Here is a 22,796-nt window from a genome sequence, read left to right as displayed (position 1 = left end):
GTTATGTCATCAGTTCATCTGTCCATGTCACTCTATCGTTCTTTTGTTCGAACTATCCATCTATCTGTCAATTTATATTTTTGTCATTCCTTCTATTAGGTTATCAGAATGTTTGTTTGGCTGTCATTCTGTTTATTGTTTTAACTATCATTATGATATCTAACTATATAGCTGTCTCTCTTGTATCGTTCTATGTATCTATTGTTCTATTTATCTATCATTGTCCTATCAAATTGTATGTCAAACCTTCTATCCATCTATATATGTCTGTCTGTCTCACTATCATTCTGTATATTTACCTTTCCATCTGTCTGTATCTTTCCATTCATCCATATGTATTTGAGGTCTATTTGCATACAATAGGAAAAGACTGGAACATGATCTTAAATAGGTGGGACTTTGCAACAAATGACAGCATTTGAAATTAAAATCTTCACCAAACAAAGATTGCTTGGAGGGGACATAATTAAAGTCTGTCATAGCACATTTACTTAAGTATGCATAATCGTGTTTCTTGCTTAGTGCCGTTTGTAAATATTGAGATATTAAGAATACAGTTCTGAGCTAATAGTCAAATGTTTTCATTAAAGTAATCAGCCTCTTTTGAAAAGCAACAGCCGACACAGGTGCCCGAATCTCTTTGACTGTCAGTGTTAGTCAGTGCTGAGGTGTGTGCTTGTGAAGGACTCTGGTACTACCCAAGTACTTTCTCTCTCTCTCTCTCTCTCTCTCTCTCTCTCTCTCTCTCTCTCTCTCTCTCTCTCTCTCTCTCTCTGTCTCTCTCTCTCTCTCTCTTTTGAGCCGGGTCACAAAACTGTCATGATGTGATTTACCAAAGTAGAACATCTACAGGATCAGCAGCCCTTTTTGGTCATGGAAAGCCTTTCTATAACCTTCCCCTAAAATCAGAGAGAAATAGATTGATGACAATGTTGTTCAGGTCTCTAACTTTAGCCATAAGCCCAACCTTAACCCTAAAAATCTGAATAGAACATATTGACTTTGTAAAGTCATGTTTTGCAATGTCTATCAAGGTCTATTTTACACATCTACCAAAGTAATTTATAGGAATGTATTAAATTATTATCATTATTCATTTAGGAAATATTTAATTAGGTAACATATGGTTTCCATCAATTAACAGTCCTAGTTGATAGTAATGTTGTTCCGGGATTATAAATGATGGTGAATCACAAAAAAAGAGTTGTTCTGTCTCTTTTAGGCCAGAAGAGGCTGAGTGATGGTAGATTTGCTGCTAACACAAGCAATATACACACACATACACATGTCATATGACACAAACGACCAGCCTATCATTGTGTCTACCATTTGTTATCGACCTTCCAGACTGACGACCTCCTGGATATGATGGATAGGCCCTGGATAAAGATGTGTTCTTCAAATATTTAAGCTGAATATGCCCATGTGTTTTTGTGTGTATGTGTGAACAGACACTTAGTCTGTGTGAACACGAGAAATAGGAGATAAAAAGAGACGATGCAAAGAGGAAGATGAAAGATTAAGAGGCACCCATTTCTTATTGTCTGTAAAAAAAATTTACAGAAAGCAACAATAGTTACAGCGGTTAACCAAATTCCCAGAGGATGTAATTAAAACAAGTACCACGCTTCTCTTCCCATATGCCCCTAAAGGTTAGAGCAATCATAACTGTGGTGATGATGATGATGAAGATGATGAGGAAGATATAAATTGCCTCCCGCTCTGCATTGTGTGCGTTTAGAGCTTCCTCATTGTCAGCCACATAATGATGACTGCAACATGTAATAGCCAATCAGTGGCAATAAATAACCGTAATGTGTAGCAGAAAGCATGAGATTATGTACATAAGTGTATAGACATGCATTTTTGCTTCTTTAGAGCTGTGATTATGCGATTGCCTGCACATTTATGCACATACGCTCTGCTCGTGTTTACAGCCGCAGTTAAGTTGCATCTCCCCCGTGAGTGCTATTACATAGAAAGCCCTCATGTACATTAGCCGTCCCTGCTGAAGATTCAATGGGGTGGCTTCTCATAACTATCCACCGTCAGAGCAAACATGGTTGCCAAACAAACACATTTGTGCCTTTTCCCTTCAGAGGCTCATTCCTGTTTTTCCCCTGTCTGCCTGTCGGGCATTTCATTCATTCGTCCTCCTGGGCCTGGAGCCTCGTGACTGAAGATAGACTGAGGCAGAGCTTCATTTATTGCCAATGAACGAGAGGAGAGGCTCCTTCACGTCTCATTGGATCTGTTTTCACTCACTAATTTCCCGCCTCTGTTGGCTGTCCCTTACACGTCTGGGCCTTTCCGTGTCCCCTGACGCCTGTCACTCTTTCGCTCTGCATTCTTAAGTAATGCCATCCTCTCGCATAGGTGCCCATGTATGCTTCAGAGCACACAGTTCCCATTACAAACAATCACGTCTCATCCACATCCCATATTACAATTTGGGTTTGCCTGCATGGGTTGTGATCTTGCCCTGGTCCAGTGGGGAAGCCTGCAACAACTCAGATAAAGCTTGTATTTGACCATCAAAATACGCAACAACCATTTGCATTTATGGAGTTATTTATAGCTCTGTTTTAATTCGCCCAAAAATTACAATTATCCCATGATTTACTCACCCTCAAGCCATCCAACTTCTTTCAGAAGAACCCAATCAGAGTTATATTAAATAATATCCTGACTTCACAGTTTTGTAATGGTAGTGAATGGTGCCCGAGTTATTGAATCTCCAAAAAGCTCATCCATCCAACGTTACAGTAATCCTTACAACTCCAATGGGTTTCACCTTTGATAGTGAAGTGATGAGTTTTGTACAAAAAATATTCATATTAAAAACTTTATAAACTATTATCACTGGCTTACAGCAAATGCCATTTGCACGTTCACAAGAGTCGGATTACAATGTATGTTGTACTGTAGGATGAGTTTTGCTTTGGCTATAATGTAGATTTGTCTTACTTTACTTATAAGTACAGTATGTCCTATGTTGTAACTCTTTCAAAAATGGCCATGTAATATTCTGTATAAGCTTTTATTAAAAAATAAATAAATAATGTGTACACACCAAATAAAAAAGCATTGCAGAGGTCTTGGGTTATCTGATATCATACAGTACATATTATAAGGGGATACGGTTTTTAACCAATGTACTGTAGAGACCAGAAGTCAGTACATCACTGGAACATAATAATACATTCACACAGCACAAACTTGAGCTGACATAAACTTCTACTTATGATGAATTGTCCAATTTTAATCAATAGTAGTGTAAACCCATTCATATGGCTAGTATAGATACAGTACGTGTTAGTGGACATGTCTCATATAGCCATGAGTAGAAAATAAAACAGAATAAGAACAAAACATAAACTCTAGAACTTTTGCAGGGTTAAATAAATAAATACTTACTGCATTATTGACATGGGTTAGACCTTCATATATCAAATAAAGACAATATATATGTCAGTATCTTACAGTTTTATCTGGGGCTTGACAGTAAAGAGAAAACTTGTGTGGCAAAACATGAGCTTATATGTCCAGAAGAAAGTCTGGCAAAACCCAAAAGAATCCATCATATTCCTGCATTTTGTAAAACACAAAACCAATGTTTGTTCCTGTTTTTCTCCATTGTCTGTGTATTTTGGCAAGTCTTTTAATTTTGGCTAGCACCTCTAGTACCGAATATGCTTTTCTTTTCCCATGTAGCATGTCAGCCATGGTTCCATACTGGCTAAACACCCGGTAGCTCAGCCTGCTACAGTAGCCACACCCCAAACTCTTGCCATTGGTTGAGCTTGAAAGAGATTTACCGATCTGAGTGGATGTTTTGATGGTGAATGGCTGGCATTATATTTACTCATGAATGCAATAATAATAGTAGTCAATGAACAATACAGTAGGTTCAGAGAATGTATTTGATGAAAAATCTTACATGCTTCACCTAACATTGAGGTGATGTATATATATATGTATATATATATAAAATGTATGGCATTGCATACGTTCATATACTACCATCAAGGTTTGGGATCAATACAGTTTTTAAAGGAATTAATACTTTTATTCAACAAGGACACATTTAATTGATGCGATTAAGTGATAGTAAGTGATAGTAAATACATTTACAATGATACAAAATATTTTTATATCAAATAAATGCTGTTCTTTTGAACAATTCAGATCATCAGTGTTTCTTAAGTACTAAATCAGCATATTAAAATGATTTCTGAAGGATCATGTGACACTGAAGACTGGAGAAATGAAGCTGAAAATTGAGCTTTGCCATCAACGGAATAAAATACATTTTAACCTATTTCACAATATTAGTGACGCAGAATTTGCTAAATATTCTAAATATTCTAATGGCTTGCTGATAGTTGTGTCTATATATTAAAATGGTGTATCTGAGTATAAACATCCAAAAAATTACCTACTTCAAATGTAACCTCTATTAAAATTATTTAAGATTTTTTGCACAATTTATCGATCAAATACAAAGGGAATGAGAAAAGGGAACACCAAAGATGGTGTCCAGACTTCCAAAGAAGATGAAGTGTGACCAAAACTAATAGATTATTGGATTATTGACTAATAAATTAATTGCCACATATGCCTGCCGAGAGAAAAGAAGTACGGGTCAGGGATGGTCTGCAAAATTAAAGTGTACTTCTATGGCTGAATGAAGCTGTGAGAATGTTTGGGTTTAATATGAGATTGGACAGCAAAGTGTAACCCAGGTTGATCCTGCTGACAGGTTAATTATATGAACTGGTTGCGGTGGAGTGTAGCCTATCAGATAGAGGCGGTGAGTTCAGTTGTGAACTGATGGCTGCAGTAAAGGCTGCTGGCACCAGGCTGCACCCTGATTTTCTGCTAGAAACAGATAGAAACGGTTAGAGTGAAGGAACAGCAGAGAGAGCGCATGTGTGTGCTTCTCAGAGAAAATGAGAAGGTGCTGGTCTCATTTGGTGATTATCACCTCTCGTCCCCACTCAGATGAAGGAGGAACACAAAATTGCACAATGTAGGAAAAACATGTCCTCCTTCATTAACTAATGCTAGAACAAATCAAGCCCAATGTTTCTAGGACGATTCTTGAAATACACAAAATAAAGACGTTTACACACAATTCAATTGGATATCACTTTCCCAACACGCAGGCAAACAGAAATAATAAAAAAACATTTCTTCAGAGAGCTGAGTGTAATAGTGAAGAAAAAGGAATAGGCTTCAAAACCTTTAAGCTGCTCTCATAGTGTGAATATGAAAAATATGAAAAGGAAAGCAATTACTGATGGCAGAAGGTTGAAGGGGGACGGATATGTAATTGAGGAACAGATCAAATTTTTTCCCAAAATAATTTGTTTGCTCACAAACATCGTTTTGGTGCAGCTATTTCATCTCAGCTGTGAGCGTACAGACCTCTGAGCTCAGGTGGAATAGGAATGTTCCACGCAGAACAAGGGAACAGAAAGGGCTGTTTGTGTTTCACCCCATGCAAACTCATAGCTGGCATTATGCTGAACGAAAGCAAACACATACTTCAGCTGCAAGGTTTGAAAAAGTGGAAGCTAATTAACTCGATTTGTCTCCTCAGGACTGGCGGGTGATGTAGACACAATCTCCCCGGCGTATTTGCCTGTCACTCACACGCTCCACCCCTGAAAGGCTGTTTTTGTTGAGTGTGGAGTTAGCTTTTGCGAAAATCACAACATGCCTCAGAGCAGAACATTTTTGATAAATATGTCTAGTAGGAGTGCTGCGCTCTGGTGGAAACCATTTTGAAAAACAGGTCCATCAGTCTGAAGCTACATTTTTTGTGTCAGGGCCACGCTTTCAGATGTCCTTCCAGGACTTGGTCTGTTATTCTCTTGTGCACTTTCACTACATTGCGTCTACTTCTCTGCTCTTTCTATGTATTTATTTCTATCCCACTTTCTTCTAGTGGCAAATTGACTTGGGTTTTGGAAAATAGATATTGTCTAGTCTAGCTTTATTTTACATTGTTTTGATACAATTCATAAGGAGTATGAAGCATATATGTGAAGTGCATAGGATATATAAGTGTTTTGGTCACACTTTATTTTAAGGTTCAAGTCTCACTATTAACAAACCATTTACTACATCTTTTGCCTCTAACTACTAATTTGCTTATTATTAATAGTTAGTATGGTAATTGTTAAGTTTAGGCATTGGATAGGATTAGAGATGTAGAATATGGACATGCAAAATATGAGCTTTATAAGGACTAATAAACACCCAATATGTTATTAGTAGGCATGCTAATAAGCAACTAGTTAATAGTGAGAATTGGTCTGTATACTAAGGTGTTATCAGTATTTTTAAGTAGTGATTTTATTCATCCTGAAATTAAATGCATAAAATAAGCTTCATAGTGACAAAAATGAACAGGCTTTTAACACAGAGAGATGACAAACTATTTTATTCATGTTAATTAAAGACAAAGTTAAATGTGTCTTATCACATAAACAAGTTTAATTATTTAAATTAAAAGCTGTTAGAACAGTGGTTTTAAAATGTACATTGTAAGCCTATTTAATGTTTTAAAAAGTATGGCTTTCAAATAGGATGTTGAGTGGATATACTGTAACTACTAATTTTATCCTCAGAAATAATATTGATAGCAGTATTGGTAACAGAATTGGTATCTGCCTGTGTAGTAAGCAAAAAAAATATCATTTTAAAATGATATACATCTCATATAATATGAATGGGCAAAATAAATAAATATCATTCAATGCAGAGTACAAATTAATAAATGGTTAAAAATTGCATTTAAAAATGAACATTTAAATATTTCAAAACAGGAAATGTGCACTCTTAAACCTTCTCAGACTATGGATATTCAGCTGACTGCTACCACTGCTGGTAATCTCAGAAATGTCCAAATGTCGACCAACTAATCAGCTTGGCCTACTCTGCAATATCAGTCAGTACTTTCTGCCAGGTTTATATTTTGTTAAAGCGGTGCTGTGTTTTTGTGCAAGTACTGTTCAAATGTGAATAAACAGATAGGGTTGATGTTGGCTGAAAACATGTAAGATGGGCTTCGCAGTTCTGTGTACATAATTTGGTCTCTCACTGAAATGATTGCAGCATAAAGGTGAAGTGTATAATTTGTGCGACACTAGTGGCACCAAAACAGAATTGCAATTGAACATAAAAACATTGGCTCAACCAGTAGTGTGATTTTAGGCTGGGACTTCCCAACTGAAAAAATTTAAGACTTTGAAAATCTTTTTGTTGTTATTGATGTTGTTGCTTAAAAACAGTCCTTCAGTTCTGATTGTCACTGCTGAAAGCGCAGGAATAAAACACTTCACCTTTAAATTTGTGTGAAGTGAAGACAGATTGCTTCATCAAATCTGTACCTACTCTCGATTAAATCTTATCTTTGGTTCTTCATCAAAAAAGAAGAGAAGATAATTGCAGCTGCCCACTGCGAGAAGAGGCATTTTACAAACACGACTGATGCATATCTGATGAAGTATGTTAATAATGAGTGTTTGTGTTTCAGGGAATGTTTGTAGCAGCACATCTGTGTGCGTTTGAGCAGAGGAATCATGTGTGTGTTTGCCGAAGTGCATATGCACACAGACTGTACTGCCCCACCTTCAGCTGGGCTCCTGCTCGTAAATCACAGGGCTGTTGGTTAATGAAAATCTCAGGCAGGAGGGAAGAGGAGCGATACTAAGAGAGAAAGTGAGCACAGCAACAAGGGCCTTTCCCTTTTTTCCCTCTCATAGGCTGTGCTGCTCTCCTCCTATATTTTCTCTTTTCTTCTTGTCTCCTCCCCTCTCATCTGTTTTAATCTTGACTCCTCTCGCATCACTTAATCTCCTCCCCGCACCTCCTCTCCTCTCAGCCTCCTTTTCCACTTGTATCATCTCCTACTGTCTAATCTCCTACCTCCCAGCTCCTCGTCTCCTCCTTTTTCATTCTTATTCCTGACCATTTCACTTGTTTCCTCTCCTCTCTTCCCTTCTTCTCCCCTCTCCCACCACTTTTCATTTAGCCTTCTCTTTTCTCATCTCAAACCTTGTCTTTTGTTCTCACATTTGTCTCCTTCCCTTCCCTCTCTTCTTGACTCATATTATCTCCTCTCCTTCTGTGTTCTTTCCTCTTTTCTCCTCTCTATCTCCTTTTTCTCTCTTTTTTGTCCCGTTTCTTCTTTCCTCTCACCCCCAGTTCTCTGTTCTCCTCCTGCCTCTCCAGGATCCTTCTCCTCTTGGCTTATATTGTTCACTCTCCTCCATCTTTATTCCTGTTTTCTCCTCTGATCTCATTGTCTCTTCCCGTCTCCTCTCATCTATTCTCCTCTCCTCATGCCTTATTTTGTCTTGTCCCTCCTCTCCTTTAATCTCATCTCCCATCCTTGGTTCTCCACTCCTTTCCTGTGTGCTCCTCCTCTTCTCTTAAATTGCCTTTTACCTCTCTTCCCATCTCCTTTTTTCAATCGCCGCTATTTCTTTAACCTCCTCCTAGTCTCTCCTGGCAACTTCTCTACTCTCTTCTCCACTTTTCTTTCTTATCCTCATGTCTCAAGTGGTCTCGTCCGTCCTCTCATCCCACCATCCTCTGTTCTTCTCTTATATCCTATTTTTTCCTCTCCTCTTACCTTGTCTAATTTCCTTTCACCTCCTCCAAGTCTCTCCTCCCAACTCCTCTAATCTAGTCTCTTCTCCTCTTCACTTTTCTTACTTCTCGTGTCTTATTTGGTCTCATCTGTCCTCTCATCCCTCCATCCTCTGTTCTCTTCTCATCTCCTCTTTTTCCTCTCCCCTTACCTTGTCTCATCCCCCTTTCACCTCGTCCTAGTCTCTCCTCCCAACTCCTCTAGTCTCCTCTCCTCGCCTCCACTTTTCTTACTTCTCATGTCTGATTTGGTCTTGTCTGCCCTCTCATCCCTCTATCCTCTTTTCTTTGTTCTCCTGATGGCTTCTCATCTCCTGTCCAATTATCTCCTCTTCTGTCCTTTTATCTCATCTGCCTTCCCTCCTTTTTGTTTCCTCTCTTTCCTTCTCTTCTTTCATCTCCTCTCCTCTCTCCCCTTTCCCCCTCTCCTCTGCGTTGGCAGGCAGAAGTCCATCTTTCATTCTCTGTGGTTGGATCAATGTCACAGGTCTGCATACTAAACAGGCAGGGAGCCTGGCACTTGGCAGGGCACAGAGGTTAAACAGGATCACACACATTCAGAGTCTGTGTCACTCAAATGCACCAGCACCCAGGGGTCCCATGATAGACACTCCAAGGAGGCAAAGAGCGTGACCTCTCACTTGTTTAGAGTGTGTCAGGATGATTGGATCAGCCTAGATCGTGCAGGAAGAGGGTGGAGGGTGTGCTGAGCTTCAGCCTTGTAATCCTCTTTTCTGGAATCCAGAGAGCTGGCACCTCCTATGTTTGTTTGGACGAATTCAAGCGAACCACAGTTCGGATGAGAGTACTAATATGGAGATTAGATTGCGGACAGATCTTAATACAATCCTACATCTAGACATTAGTGGCCTACTGCAAAAAATACCCAGCAGATGGCATGATATGTAATGTTATGACTTCAATGATCATTCTTTACAGGCTTTCTTCTGCAAATACTGATGCAAGTGCAATTAATTGTGATTCATTTGATTAGTTAACATTGATAATATCACCTCACCCACATGAATGGCCTGTGCAGTGGTGCTAATGTTTGCAAGCAAACAAACAGAAAGCTCTGGCCACAGTGCAGAAAAAGGTCAGTGTGGGCAGTCTTGCATCAGGCCTGTTGTTTTATGTGTCAGTGGGTCCTAATGCGTGCCCCATGGATGCCCATCTTTGAGCCATATGCTGGGAGCAGAGCCAAGGGAAAGGTAGGAAAGATACAGGAAGAGAGAGACTTTGAGACTGGTGTGCACACACTCCACTCTCCATCCTGCTTCCGTGCATACTAAAACCAGGCCACCTGCTAGCAGTACATCACACCCTGCTTGCTTCATCTCACACACGCATACACTGTTAAGACTATACACTGCCTCACAACCTCACTGCCCACAGCTGAATCACATTTTACTCCGGAAGGTAGTGAAGGAATCGCTCGTCTGATTTGTCCGGCGCTCTGTGAGAAAATAGAAAGCGACAGATACAGGTTGAAAGAATAAATAACCATAGCACACCTATACTTGTAACTCACTGCTATCTTTCCACTCCAGTATCTCTCATTCATAGTAGGGTTTTTTTTTATAGACTGGTAGAGTGCCGCCTTTGTGCTAGCTTCCCGCCAAATAACTGCCTTTCAGTGACAGCAAACGAAAGAGGGTTTAAGGTTTCCTAATTCAGACAGACCTTTCAGTTTCATTTTTCGTGATTTTTAGACATGATGCTTTACTGAAGCTTAAGATCTAGGTCATGCTGTATGTTACTCATCTTTAACCTGATTTTCTAAATTCAAAAGGATATGTATTTTTTATCTAGCTTAATGTGATTTAACCAAGTAGGACATGCTCCTGAATCACTCTTGTTGGTAGTTGAATCAACCAGTCAAATTTAAGGGAGGGGGTGATATTTTGGGCTATGTTTAAGGTTAGGATTAAGGATTTGATTGTTTCGATAAAGAATTTTTCCAGGACCAACAAAGTATTTTGATTCACAAAATCATGTTGGGCATTTAATCAAGATGCTCTGGTTGGGGGAAAGCATAAGAAACCACTGGTTTCTGTCAAAAAATGTATTTGAATCCATAATTCTGTGTTTCTTCAACTACAGGCGCTTTTATGTCCAAGAGATTGATATTTTTAATTCGAAATTATTGTAAAATCATAAGAACAGCCTTTAGCTATAGTAAAATCACTGTACCACACATTCTCCAGTGGCTTATTGCTTAAATTATGATATTTTAAATTATTATATTAGTGTGAAATAATTATAAACCATTTCAAACAGAATTGTGTTCAAATGTTGTTGTTGCTGTTGTTGTTTTATGAATTTCGACGCATATTATGACTGTTCCTTAGCTATGGCATCATTTTAGCCAAAAAATGCTAAAGTTAGTGTCCTACGGTACCAAGGAGATAGCATTAATGAAGAGCTTATGATGAAATAAGAGACACATGAAATGTAAGTGAAATTATTAATATTACTTAATTATTTTATTTTATTTTATTAAAAAAAAATTGGCATAATTACCAATCAGGCTGAAGTTGTGGTAAAATATTATTTAGAACTGTTCTGAACTGTTTTCACTTATAAACAGTGCTTTATTTCTCTAAATGTGTTCCAATTAGGAAACAAATGAATCTATGTTTTGGATGACCTGAGGGTGAATACATTTTAAGCCAATTTTAATTTTGAATGTTATTAAACTATTCCTTTAATTTTCTGTATTTATGATGTGTTAGCAAATCAAATGATTTGGTCATTCAGTTTAAATGTTATTTCCCTCACAGGATTCTATTAAACACAATGTAACTTAACACACATAATGTACACTCAAACACAATATAAAATGTTGGATATTGTGGTTGATATTGTGGGTTAGTAGGGCTGCAACTAACAATTATTTTTGTAATCGATTAGTTGGTCGATTATTTTTCGATTAATCGATTAATCAGATTTAAACCCCTATTTTCTTTATTTTAATTTTGTTGACAAAAACACACTATTCCACATTCTGCCCAATGTCCTTAAAACAAATGTGCCAACTAATTACTATGAAAACATACAGTGCTTAACAATTTATTAGACCACTTGTCATAAGACAAAACACAAATATTTTAGGAATCTTTCAAAAAAAAAAAGATTTTTGGACGAATAAACTGAAACAACTAAATAGTATTTATTCACATAATAACAAAAATGACCTCCTTTGCCTTTGTTAACAGCTCATATTCTTGCTGGCCTTTTTTATGTACTCTTTGACTAATTGGGTATCTGAATAAAAAACACTATAAAACACTTGACAATTTATTTCTGCCTTTCTTTCAGAGATAACAGCAATAATTATCTTATATTATAGCATTAGAAATAGCCTATTAATGTAACTAAAGAGCCTATGCATACTGGAGGTTTAACCAATACAGAAAGCTAAAAAATTATTTTGGTAATTACCAATACTGTTAGTTAAGAGCAGCAGTGGCACAGACCTTACAAAATTGGTTAAAAACCTCACATAATGTTTTTTTTTTACACATTTGTTAATCACTGTAGGCTATATAGTAAATATAGTTTAAATCTCTAGATCAAAAAATAAAATAATAAAGATAATTAAGACAAATAATATCACAGTAGTGCTCTGCAGGAACGCGTGCACTTTGATCACAGTCAGTCTCCTCTTACTGTAATTTCTTTATCCTGTAAAAGCGTCTGATATTTATATTCAGACAATTACACGCTGCTGTCCCTTCACAGTTCCTACTCTCATAAATTACATGTTACTGCATGTTGACTTTTAGACCTTTAATCACAATGAATGTTTTTGCGCTGAATATTGTCTCCCTCGCCTCTCTGTGTTCCTCTGTTTAACGCAGTCTTTCAATAAAGATTTCAACAACGCAGTCACAGAGTGTCAGGGCAGGCCTTAATGCCAAAATTAAAATTTTTGTGTGAAATGTGTGACATTTACAGATAAGATTATGACCGTTAACAAAGTTTTTTTGCACCAAGGATGCACACATGTATCTGTCAAAGCGCCTGACAGGCAAGCCCTTACGCTAATGCATCATCTTGAAGCTTAAAATAAAGATTTTTTTTTTTTGTGCAGGCAATCCAGACCCCTCATTCCTTGCACTTCCTCAACCCGTCTCTCTTTCACTCTCCTGTATCTCAGTCCCCCTCCATTTATGCTGGCTCTGCACATCCTCCTGTGTCTCAGCTTTAGGATAAATATTTCATTGGCCATTAAATATAGCTGTGCTCACAGCAAAGCTGACGGAGCTACACTTCCTCTACAGGACAGGAGTTAGTGGGGGTGGGGGGTGGGGTATGGGGTGCTTGAGACAGGAGAGGCAAGAGGACACCAAGCTCAAAGGAAACTCCCCTTTATCCTTGATCAGACCTGCAGCTGTTCTCTTATCGCCAAGGTTACTCTGGTCAAACACCCAGTGAAGTCTGAGAAACATGTGCTGCAGTATGTTAGGAGCTCTACCCAAGATACATGTGAAAAGCAGCAGATTGCCTTTGATAAGGCTTCAATACGGTAGCTGGTTAAGCTTATCGGTTACATTCGCAGGAGAAGTCTGTTATCTACTGTGTATTCAGAGACATGGCTCATTATAACTCCTCCTCTTATGGAGAAACATGAGACCAAGCAGAAACATAAAGTAGCTTTATGTGAGCATGGAAGAACAAGAGACAGAGGGAGATAAGGAGGAGGAAGAAGAAGACGAATAAGAATAGTGAGATATAGGGACCAGGAGAGAAAGAGAGTGTGCGAGCTTAAGCATGCATCCTCGGCACTGGATAATGAATACATGAATCAGTTTGACGTTTTGAGAGTGTGGGAGGCAGTGCGATTTAAGCAGATCAAATGATGAATAACTGGCCAAATCTGCAGTACATCAGGAGACTTGGGAAGGCTAAAGGGTCCTGGGTTTGTTGTCTTTTGCAGAAAAACCTCATAAAAGACAATAGTGTGTAATCTAGATCTCTAGTGTCAAGGATTTTAATGCTTGTGTTCCTGCCGCAGGAAATCAGTACATTGCGAGGAAAATGTGCTATAAAATATCAATTAATGGCCTTTGTTTGACAAGTACAGAGAATTTTGTACCTGTACTCAGTTGCTCTGTTCTATCTATCTATCTATCTAAAAAAAAAAGCTTTATTTTAAGGTCCAATTTCTGCCATTAACAAACCATTCACTATGAATTTCACCTTAATAAGCTCCTAATTTTCTGCTTATTAATAGTAAGGTAGTTGTTAAGTTAAGGTATTGGGTAGGATTAGGGATGTTGAATATGGTCTTGCAGAATATGTGCTTTACAAGTACTAATAAACAGCCAATATGTTATTAATAGGCATGTTAATAAGCAACTAGTTAATAGTGAGAATTGGTCCCTGTACTAAAGTATTATTAATTACTTGGAATTAATTTATATTCATTGCATTGAAATTCTGGCTGCAGTTTTGCAACATGTTCACCACATAAGCACAAATTCAGGATTTGAATTAGCATTTGAAATCCATTATCAAGTTAATTTTGAACAGTTCACAAGCCTGCTATCTACATGACTGCTTTCTTATAAGGAGCTTGATGTTAGCTTATTGCAAAGCTATTGGTGAAATACTCTAATAACCAAAAAAAAAATAAAAAAAATAAAAAAATAAAACACAACAACAAATATTGCTGAAAAGGTGAAATGATCCATTTTAATTATGCTTTTAATTATCCCTTTAATTATGCATTTTAATATCCATTTATTATCCATTTTAATTATGTATTATGTATTTTTAGTGCAGAGCTTCTCAATGGAACTGGATACAATATATGTTTTTTAATCACCATTTCTCCCATCCTGTTCAGCATTTTTGAATTTTTTTTTTTTTGTTCACTGAGCTTGTCACAATAAACTCTGGGATTGTCTTCACCATGAAGAACATGTACAGTACTACCTTAGAACTTCACTAAGACAAAGTGCAGCATAATTAAATTGCCAGCTTTTTTAACAGCCTTCGTTTCGGGGGCATCTGAGATTGCAACTGTAGATTTAAGAAGTTGACATATCTATAATAAAACGTTAAGATAGTAGCTTCATTCATACATTCATTGCTGCTTTCTATTTATACATTCATCACATTATAAACCACTTATTGTTTCTGTCACATGGTCAACAGGTAATGAAGTTAATAGCTTTTTAGAGCCTGTACATCATCTATTTTTATATCATCTGTTTTCTTTTATTCAGGAAACATAAGAACCCTTTTGGTGGTGTTGGGAGATGTTTGTAAGATGTTTCCTGCTAATGAATGGAAGGCTTAATAATTCATACCATTTAAAATTGTGCAGTTTAAAGTCATTTATGGACTATCATAGCGGAGATTGTGAAAGCACATAATTTGCCTTTTATGTTATACTAATGCATGTGAGACATCTCGTTTAATTAAGGATGTTTTTAAAACCATTTAGATTCATTCTCTGTCCAGTTCATCATGATTCTGTATTTTGAATATGTTTTTGGCATGGCTGACTCTTATTTAACTCCTCCAGGCCACTAGTTTTGTTGTAATTGGCCCTTGCATTTAGTCAGGCACACTTTGTTCAGCCATGGCTGTCATTGTTTCCAGAGGAAGTGCTAAGACAAGTCCATTCACCTTTCTACATCACACTCTTTTCTAAGAGTTATTCTGTCTGATTTTTTTTTTCCTGTTCAGAGCAGTAATGGGTCTCGTTTCTGGCATTAATCTGTCTTAAGTTTTCCCTGTCTTCGCCTCGCAGGGGTATTTAATGAGTCAGTCTCCTTTTCCTCTCAGGGGAAGTCATCAGTCTCTTTCACCTCTTCTTAACAGAGCAACAAATTGTCTTCCCTCTGTTTTCTCCTGTTCAATTATGGTCATTTTAGACAGCTGTAATGAACTTTTGCAGCATCTTTATATATTTACCCAATGTAGAAGGCATGTTGTGATATATTCTCTGTGGTATCTATCAAAAAGGTTTTCACTGAATGCAAAAAATGTACATCAATTCCATTCAATCCTGATTTTCCTACTTCCTTAATGTTCAATATCAACTGTCCCTGCTTTAGCAAATATGCTACTTCTGACCTCTTACATTGAGACAGGCCAGTAGATCCATTGTGATGATGTTAATGCAAGCGCAGCGCGAAAAATCACTGTTTACTCAGAAACTTCAACTATCTGATATGTAAAGGTGCTGTGCTGGCGCAGCGATCCATTATACGAGTTCGTTACAGTTTTGCTAGCCTCATACATGCTGTCATCTGAGCTTTCTAAACTGCAGGAATATCTAAATGAAAAATTGGCAGGGTGCTTTACTTTAAAAAAGGAAAGAAAGAAAGAAAGAAAGAAAGAAAATGTTCATTTCATAGTGGATTAAAATGTGCTGTTTTCATGACCAAAGAGGATTTTCGGTAGCATCATGTCTTACAAAAGTAAGCCCTGTAGCACTCTCTAGCTTCGTCCTTTTTGGAACTAAATCATCTTTTTCATCTTCACTGTAATTCAGAGGTGAAAGCTTTTAATTTGCTTAGCATAATGAAAATGCTCAAAGGACAGAGTAAAAATTCTCTCGCAACACTAAAGGCATTAGCAGATCTATATACTTAATCCATAACCTCGGTGTGTTTCAGGCGATCACTGGTACTCATCATTTATCTCTATTTGTTAAAGTAGCCTATTGTGAGTTTGGCTTTCTGCAGTTTTCTCACGTATAAAAACCCTGTTGGTTAAGTAGGGATGGAATTTTATACAAGTTTCCATAAGAATCACTGATTTTAATACGCCCCATGCTTGGGTGGCCAAACATAAGGTTATTTCCAATAGACCTCATGCCTCATGGTTGAGTCAATGTTGCCATGTTGGGCTGGTCAAAAGGCACTTTTATAGATCGAAAATTCAATAGTGCAAATATTTTATCATGCAGTATGAAAACCTACACACTTCACAGTTGCATTAACAATTATTTTAGTACATGAAGTATTACTTTCATCACATTCAGTTCCGACTGAAAGCCTCAGCACAGCTAAAACATGATTTATTGTTCTGTATTTTTGGTATCAGCACAGTCCTGCTGTGCAGGAAACACTGTCAGAGTATTTTAGTGCATTGTTCCCTCCACAGAGGAGAAAGAATGGATACATTCAGGATCCATTAACAAAACCGGATGTCATGAAGACCACTGAGCTTCAGTATTTTATTGTTATTTTAAATGTAATCAGTTCTCACTCCCCAATACTAGTTGTGAGTTCAGAAAACAGGCTTATTGCAGAAAGTTGCCCCAATGGCCTGTCATCCTGACCGGTGAAGGACAGGGCGTGCTGTTACTGTGTGACAGATGTCTGTGTGTACAGCCATCATGAGCTGTCAGTAAGCGGAAGCATTCATTGCCCGCCATCCCTCTGACAGTAAAGGCATACGCTTCTGCGCACAAGTCCCCCCACTAACCTCCATTTGTCCATGACAGGTGGCCCCACTGGGTAGGTGTGAGAGGTAAAAGCAAGGTGGAGGCTATCAAAGGTGAGCATGTGCATAGGTGACTTCTGTCATTGGCCTGAACATAGTGAAATGCATAAGAGATAAATCAACTCGTACAGAGAGTTCATTTAATTTATCTCTAAGTAACCACATGGCAGCATTAATCCTATAATTAAAAATTATACAACATTTAGTTTCTCAGATTTGATGAATTTGACAAATATAACTGAACAGCATTCCAAGAAAGATGATATAACAGTCCAACAGTATATTTTCAGTCATTCTTTCCGTAAGATACACTGTTACACCAGTAAATGGTGTGAAACACTGAATATTCTAGTCTAAAATGTTGTGTTTAAACACACTGAGTTATCCAGCACTTAACAGGTGACTGATTGTATGGGAGAGTCAACACTGACTCATGTAGGATGGAGTTAGTCATTGAGTCATTTACTGAACCAATTTGTTCAGATCACTGATTCATTCAGGAATGAAACAAAATACTGTCCTAGAGTGAGTCAATGAATCATTTACTCATTAATATTAAGCCACACAAATACCATTTAAATATGAATCCTGCATGTTCTGCGTGTCGTGAATGAATGGCGCAGATGTGCGGTTTAGTTTACTATACAGTACATATGAAGTGCACATGATGCACACAGCCTCTGCCGCCTCAATATATGAGTATATGAACACATAAATATAATCTCTAGAACTGCTCTAAGTTTGTTTTGAGTGAAACTGTTATTATATCATATAAAAACAGAAAACTAAAGGTCTTCACAGCAACCCCGTCAAAATAAAAGTTCTTAACTTGAAGAAATCATGACAGAAATATTACTTAATGTAATGATACTACTAATAATTATAAAATTATTATTAAAACATAATTTTTAAAGGAAAAAATACCAGACAAATTATTTACCAGAATTTATTTAGCAGAAAAATCTAAATACACAACATAGTATTTCTAAAAAAAAAAAGTATTTTTTAAATAAATTAATAAGAGATTATTTTGATTATTAGTATTTAATGAAACCATTAAAATGGAATCAAGAAAATTAATGGAAAACAGACTTTGGTAAGAATAAACCTTTATGACCTTTAAAAAACGAATCTGTTGAACTTTTAATAAATTGCAATTTAATATTGTAAGTGTCATGATTTCAATTAATTAGACATGCTTTATGATTATTAAAATGTAATATAAGTATTAAAACAGAATCTAAAAAAATTAAAATGTAAAAAAAGAAATACACAAAATAATGGAATTCAGTAAAATAAAAAAAAAAGGAATCTGAAAAAAATGTATAATATTTCATAGCCCTACATGCTCTGTTCTGGAATACTATTAACCAGTATATGAGTGAAGTGATACAGACGGCAAAATGTCCCAGTGCTTTTGAACTGTATATCAGCCATCCTTGGATGCCACTGGCCAATCAAATTAGAGGGCGAGAACTAAATATTGTATAATCCAAGATCTTGACCCACAAAAATATGCTCTTAATATCTATTTTTGTTAGTGAAGACCAGATTCCTACATAATTATTCTAATTTATCGACATACATTATTCAAAATATGCAAAGCACCACAGAATTGCCAGGGCTTCTCTGCGGTGCTTGCATCCCAGAAGCTCTGTACGCTCAGTGGTCAGACACAGACTCCCTGCCTCACTACACCACTCAGGAGAGAGCAGCAGGGCAGTGGGCAGTGGTGCATGATGGGAAAGCTAAGCCCAGGTTCCCAGAAGACCTTCCAGCGCTGTGTGTGTGCAGTGTTTGATGTGCAGTGCAGTAAACAGCACAGAAGAACTCTGCTCATTCTGGTGTCTCCCCAGAGATATGCCAGCGCATAAGCACACTAATGAGCAGGGTGATTACAAGAAGGCTTTCAGGAAAATGATACAAATGTACATGTGCATGGCTGTCTCTGCTGTGACAGAAGCATGTGTGTTTTTACACATGAATATGCATGGTTTGTCAGATATATGGAGGTGATTAATAGCTATGTTCTTTTAATATTTTAAATCCTTTTCCCATTCATCTCTTCAGTTTGGGCATTTTGGGACTTAGAAACCAAAAGAGAACGCCAGGGAATTGTAAATTAGTGTTAAGGATTGCTGCGATTTTTAAATTGGTTGATTATTTTCACAGCTCAGTTGTTGAACTGCTATATTACATAGATTACTGTACATAATACAAGACATTGTGTGCAGAACTGGCTAGTGGAAAAACAGCGTATGATTTGCTCTCGTATTCAAAGCTACTTGAACAATTCTAATCTGCTGTAAATAGGGGAAGACCAAGGCAATTGTGCTTCAATTTTTTTTTTTTACATTTTTCTTCAGAACTCTCAGGCTAATACAAATATATCAGCTGTGTTTTAGTTTGTGTGTGTGTGTGTGTGTGTGTGTGTGTGTGTGTGTGTGTGTGTGTAGAAAAAGAGTACCAATTCTCCCTATCACAGTGATTGTCCACTTCACCTCACATAACAACTGATATCACACTGCTTTAATATAATACTGAACAGTTTTCTCCTTTATTCTGACACTTTATATTTTAGCTGTCAGAAATAATTTGTGTACAGTTATAGATGGACCTAAGTAATTATTATTTGAAAAGTCTTTTTTACTAAAAGTAATTGTTGAATTAGAACAGTACTCTTGATAGTTTTAATGAAATTATGTTAATCATTATGTTAATCATGCATTAAAAACACTTTCAGTTCAGTTATTACATTTTCCTTTCAGAACTAATGTTGTTGCATTTTTCCCAACTAGCTACCAGCTAAAGTGTTTGCAACATTTAACCAACAACCTATCGGTTGACGCATGTTTAAACTCGAAGGCATCAAACATTAGACAGCAGTGGTGTCAGATTTTTATATAGGGCGACAAGATTCTTTTTCTCAGGCTCAGAGAAAGAACACTACATACAGCATACAGCATGTGCTGAAAAGTGTCATCACTGTTAACTGAAGAAATGTTGTTTGTTACATTTGCTCCTGGTCTCGCCGACTACTATGATAAATATTTTTGCTCTTCTGGCTCAGAATATACGCGTTCACACATATAGACAGTTGCGGTTTTAGGGTTGTGTAGTTAAGGTGTTAAACTAATGCATTAACATTCCTACTCTTTCTCTCTTCCACATGAAGCATAGAAAATCTGATTCATTTCAGCTATTTGCTTAGTGGGACTCTTCATTTAAATTAAAAAGTTCAGAAAACAATTCATTTTAAAAACTCTAGACGCCTACTCATCATTTTACTTTCTTAAAAAATACACAAAATGGGAATGTGGATAAATTGTGTTTTCTTGTTTTAGTGGCAGTAGATTCAAAGAGCTTACTTAGTGCTCTTAATGCATATAAAATAAATGATCTGATATTAATTGTTAGCTGACTGAATCTTCACTGTAATTGAACTCCAGTACTTTAAATTATAAGGTGCAGATTCACATTAGCTCCCACTGCAGGATTTATTCATATATTTACCTTGTTCAGCATGCATGAAGGATGCACATTATTTTTGTGCATTAGCTCACCACATATCATCTATTCAGATGAATAACCCACAGGGATTTCTGATTCAATTTTGAACTGCTGCAAGACTGTTTCATGCACCTTATCAAGGGACTTACTTGTGAAGATTGCCTTCCAGACAAAAATAGGCTAATTTTAAAGCAACCGGGATGAATCAAATGTTATGACAAACCATTTTGGAAATAACAAGAAGGGAGAATTTATCACTAAATAACCAGAAGCTGAGCAATTATCATGTCATGCAAGAGCTGGCTGCCCATGAAACCACATTGTCTGATGTGCAGAGAGCACTCTCGAGTCCCACAGCGCAGGTGCACAGTGTGAATGCACTCGTTTTTCCTCTGATGGCCTCAACTGGTGATGACAAAATGGGACTGGGTAGTCGTCTTTATTCATTTCTTTGTACAATATCTGGCCACGTTAGATTTTGTGACATTTGTAAAAGTTTGTCTTTACAGCAAAGCCTGTTGTGGGCAGAGGAAATCATTACTTCCCTGTAGACTTAATTAGGCTGGATGGTGGGGGTCGTCACCCACGTGCTCTGGGTTTCCGTTCTGTTTCAATAACCTGTCAATAGAAAGCAAAAGAATAAAGCATGCATTGTGGGTGCTATGCTTCAGAACTGTCTCTGCAGGCATTCTGTACCTTTGATTTAATAAACTCATCGATGATCGCTTCTAAAATGAAGCTGATTGCTAATAGCGCTTCTGAATCCCAGAGCATCGATTGCAATGTTAATTAATTCACCGAGCACTTCCGCCACCCCCTTGAGATCATGTGTTTATTATACAGGATTTTATTATTATTTTTTTAATATAGTCCTGGCCAATGATTATTGCATGTTCCGCCAGTCATCGCCTGTAGATGGGCTCAATACGGCAGATTTTATGAGCACCTATATTAGAGCTGTAGTGTTGAGAGATCAGTCCATAAGTAGCCCTGGGTCACACAGTAAACACTGCTGATTGCTGATCGACTGGCCAGTCAGCAGCAGTATACCAGTCAGGTTTGAAACGCCACTCTGGAGAAAAATGACACTAATAATCTACCCAACAGAATCCTCTGTTTTAACAAGAAAATGTGCAGATCAATGGTCATTTGATCGATGCTTCTCTGTTGATTTATACTGAGTCATAATACCCTCAGTTTCTATGGACACTTGAACAAGAGGATATGAAAAATCCAGTCGGTTGCTGTCTGAGGGCTAGGATAAGGCATTTGGTGCTGTTGTATTGTTTATGGTGCAAAGCAGTTGCTTTTGGCTACCGCGTGACTCCACGTAATGGAGTCATCCATCGCAGCTTTCTCAAACGAATGACGGATCTTTGTTCTCTTTTATTCGTTTCAACAATTTTCGAATCTGTCATCGTCTTCTGCACCAGTGACCCAAGATTCATCCATCAATACGTGAGAACAACAGATTGATTTGACCTTTCCTGTGTTACTGCAGGTGTCTGGTGCTATTTGGATTGCCTTGTTTTTGACCAGGACGCATGCTTGCACTGCCTCCTCTGCTGGCAGAGGCAGACTGCATGGAAGTCTTTGAATGCTTCTGCTTTATTTCATCGTGTGGCAGATGTCTGGAAGATTATGTGTATGCATGCTTTCAGTGCATTGTTTTCTGCTTATGGACACGGTTGGTGGCGGTATGACTGTGTAAACATGTACCAAGTGCAGCAGGCCTTGGATTTGTATTCAGAATGACTGCTAACAGCAGAGCAGATGTTGATGTCCATGTTGAAGTCAGTTGAAAGAAGCGTCAGAGGAACCGGATTCTTTAGTCTAGCCCTATTCTGATTTTGATTAAAAGGTGTAGGCTGTCTTTTATAAACAGCAGTCCTGTTTATGTGAATTATCCCTGCAGTTTAAACAGAGAACTACATGAAGATAATGTAGGCTATTTAGCTTTGACCAGCATTCTGATTCATTATACTTGAGTCTTGATTATGTTCATAAATAATTAAATATATTACTAATTAAGCACTAATTAAATATATCAAATAGCCAATGCATTATGGTCCCCTTCTTGTTAAGTGCTACATATATTCTGTGATAAAGCAGACATACATATGTGTATGATTTATCCTGGTTAGTTTAAAAGA

At 37.3% G+C, this 22,796-nt stretch overlaps 1 protein-coding gene across 2 annotated transcripts in view; it reads left to right on the top strand.

Annotated features, from left to right (window-relative positions):
* The window catches only part of LOC132122322 (pro-neuregulin-3, membrane-bound isoform-like), a 154,833-nt gene that overhangs the window by 66,391 nt on the left and 65,646 nt on the right, over nt 1-22,796 (top strand). The window lies entirely within an intron of this gene.

Source organism: Carassius carassius, chromosome 40 (assembly GCF_963082965.1).
Source record: "Carassius carassius chromosome 40, fCarCar2.1, whole genome shotgun sequence".
NCBI classification, from domain to species: Eukaryota; Metazoa; Chordata; class Actinopteri; order Cypriniformes; family Cyprinidae; genus Carassius; species Carassius carassius.
Note: the sequence above shows the minus strand (reverse complement) of the source record. Positions and strands in the feature narration are given on the sequence as shown.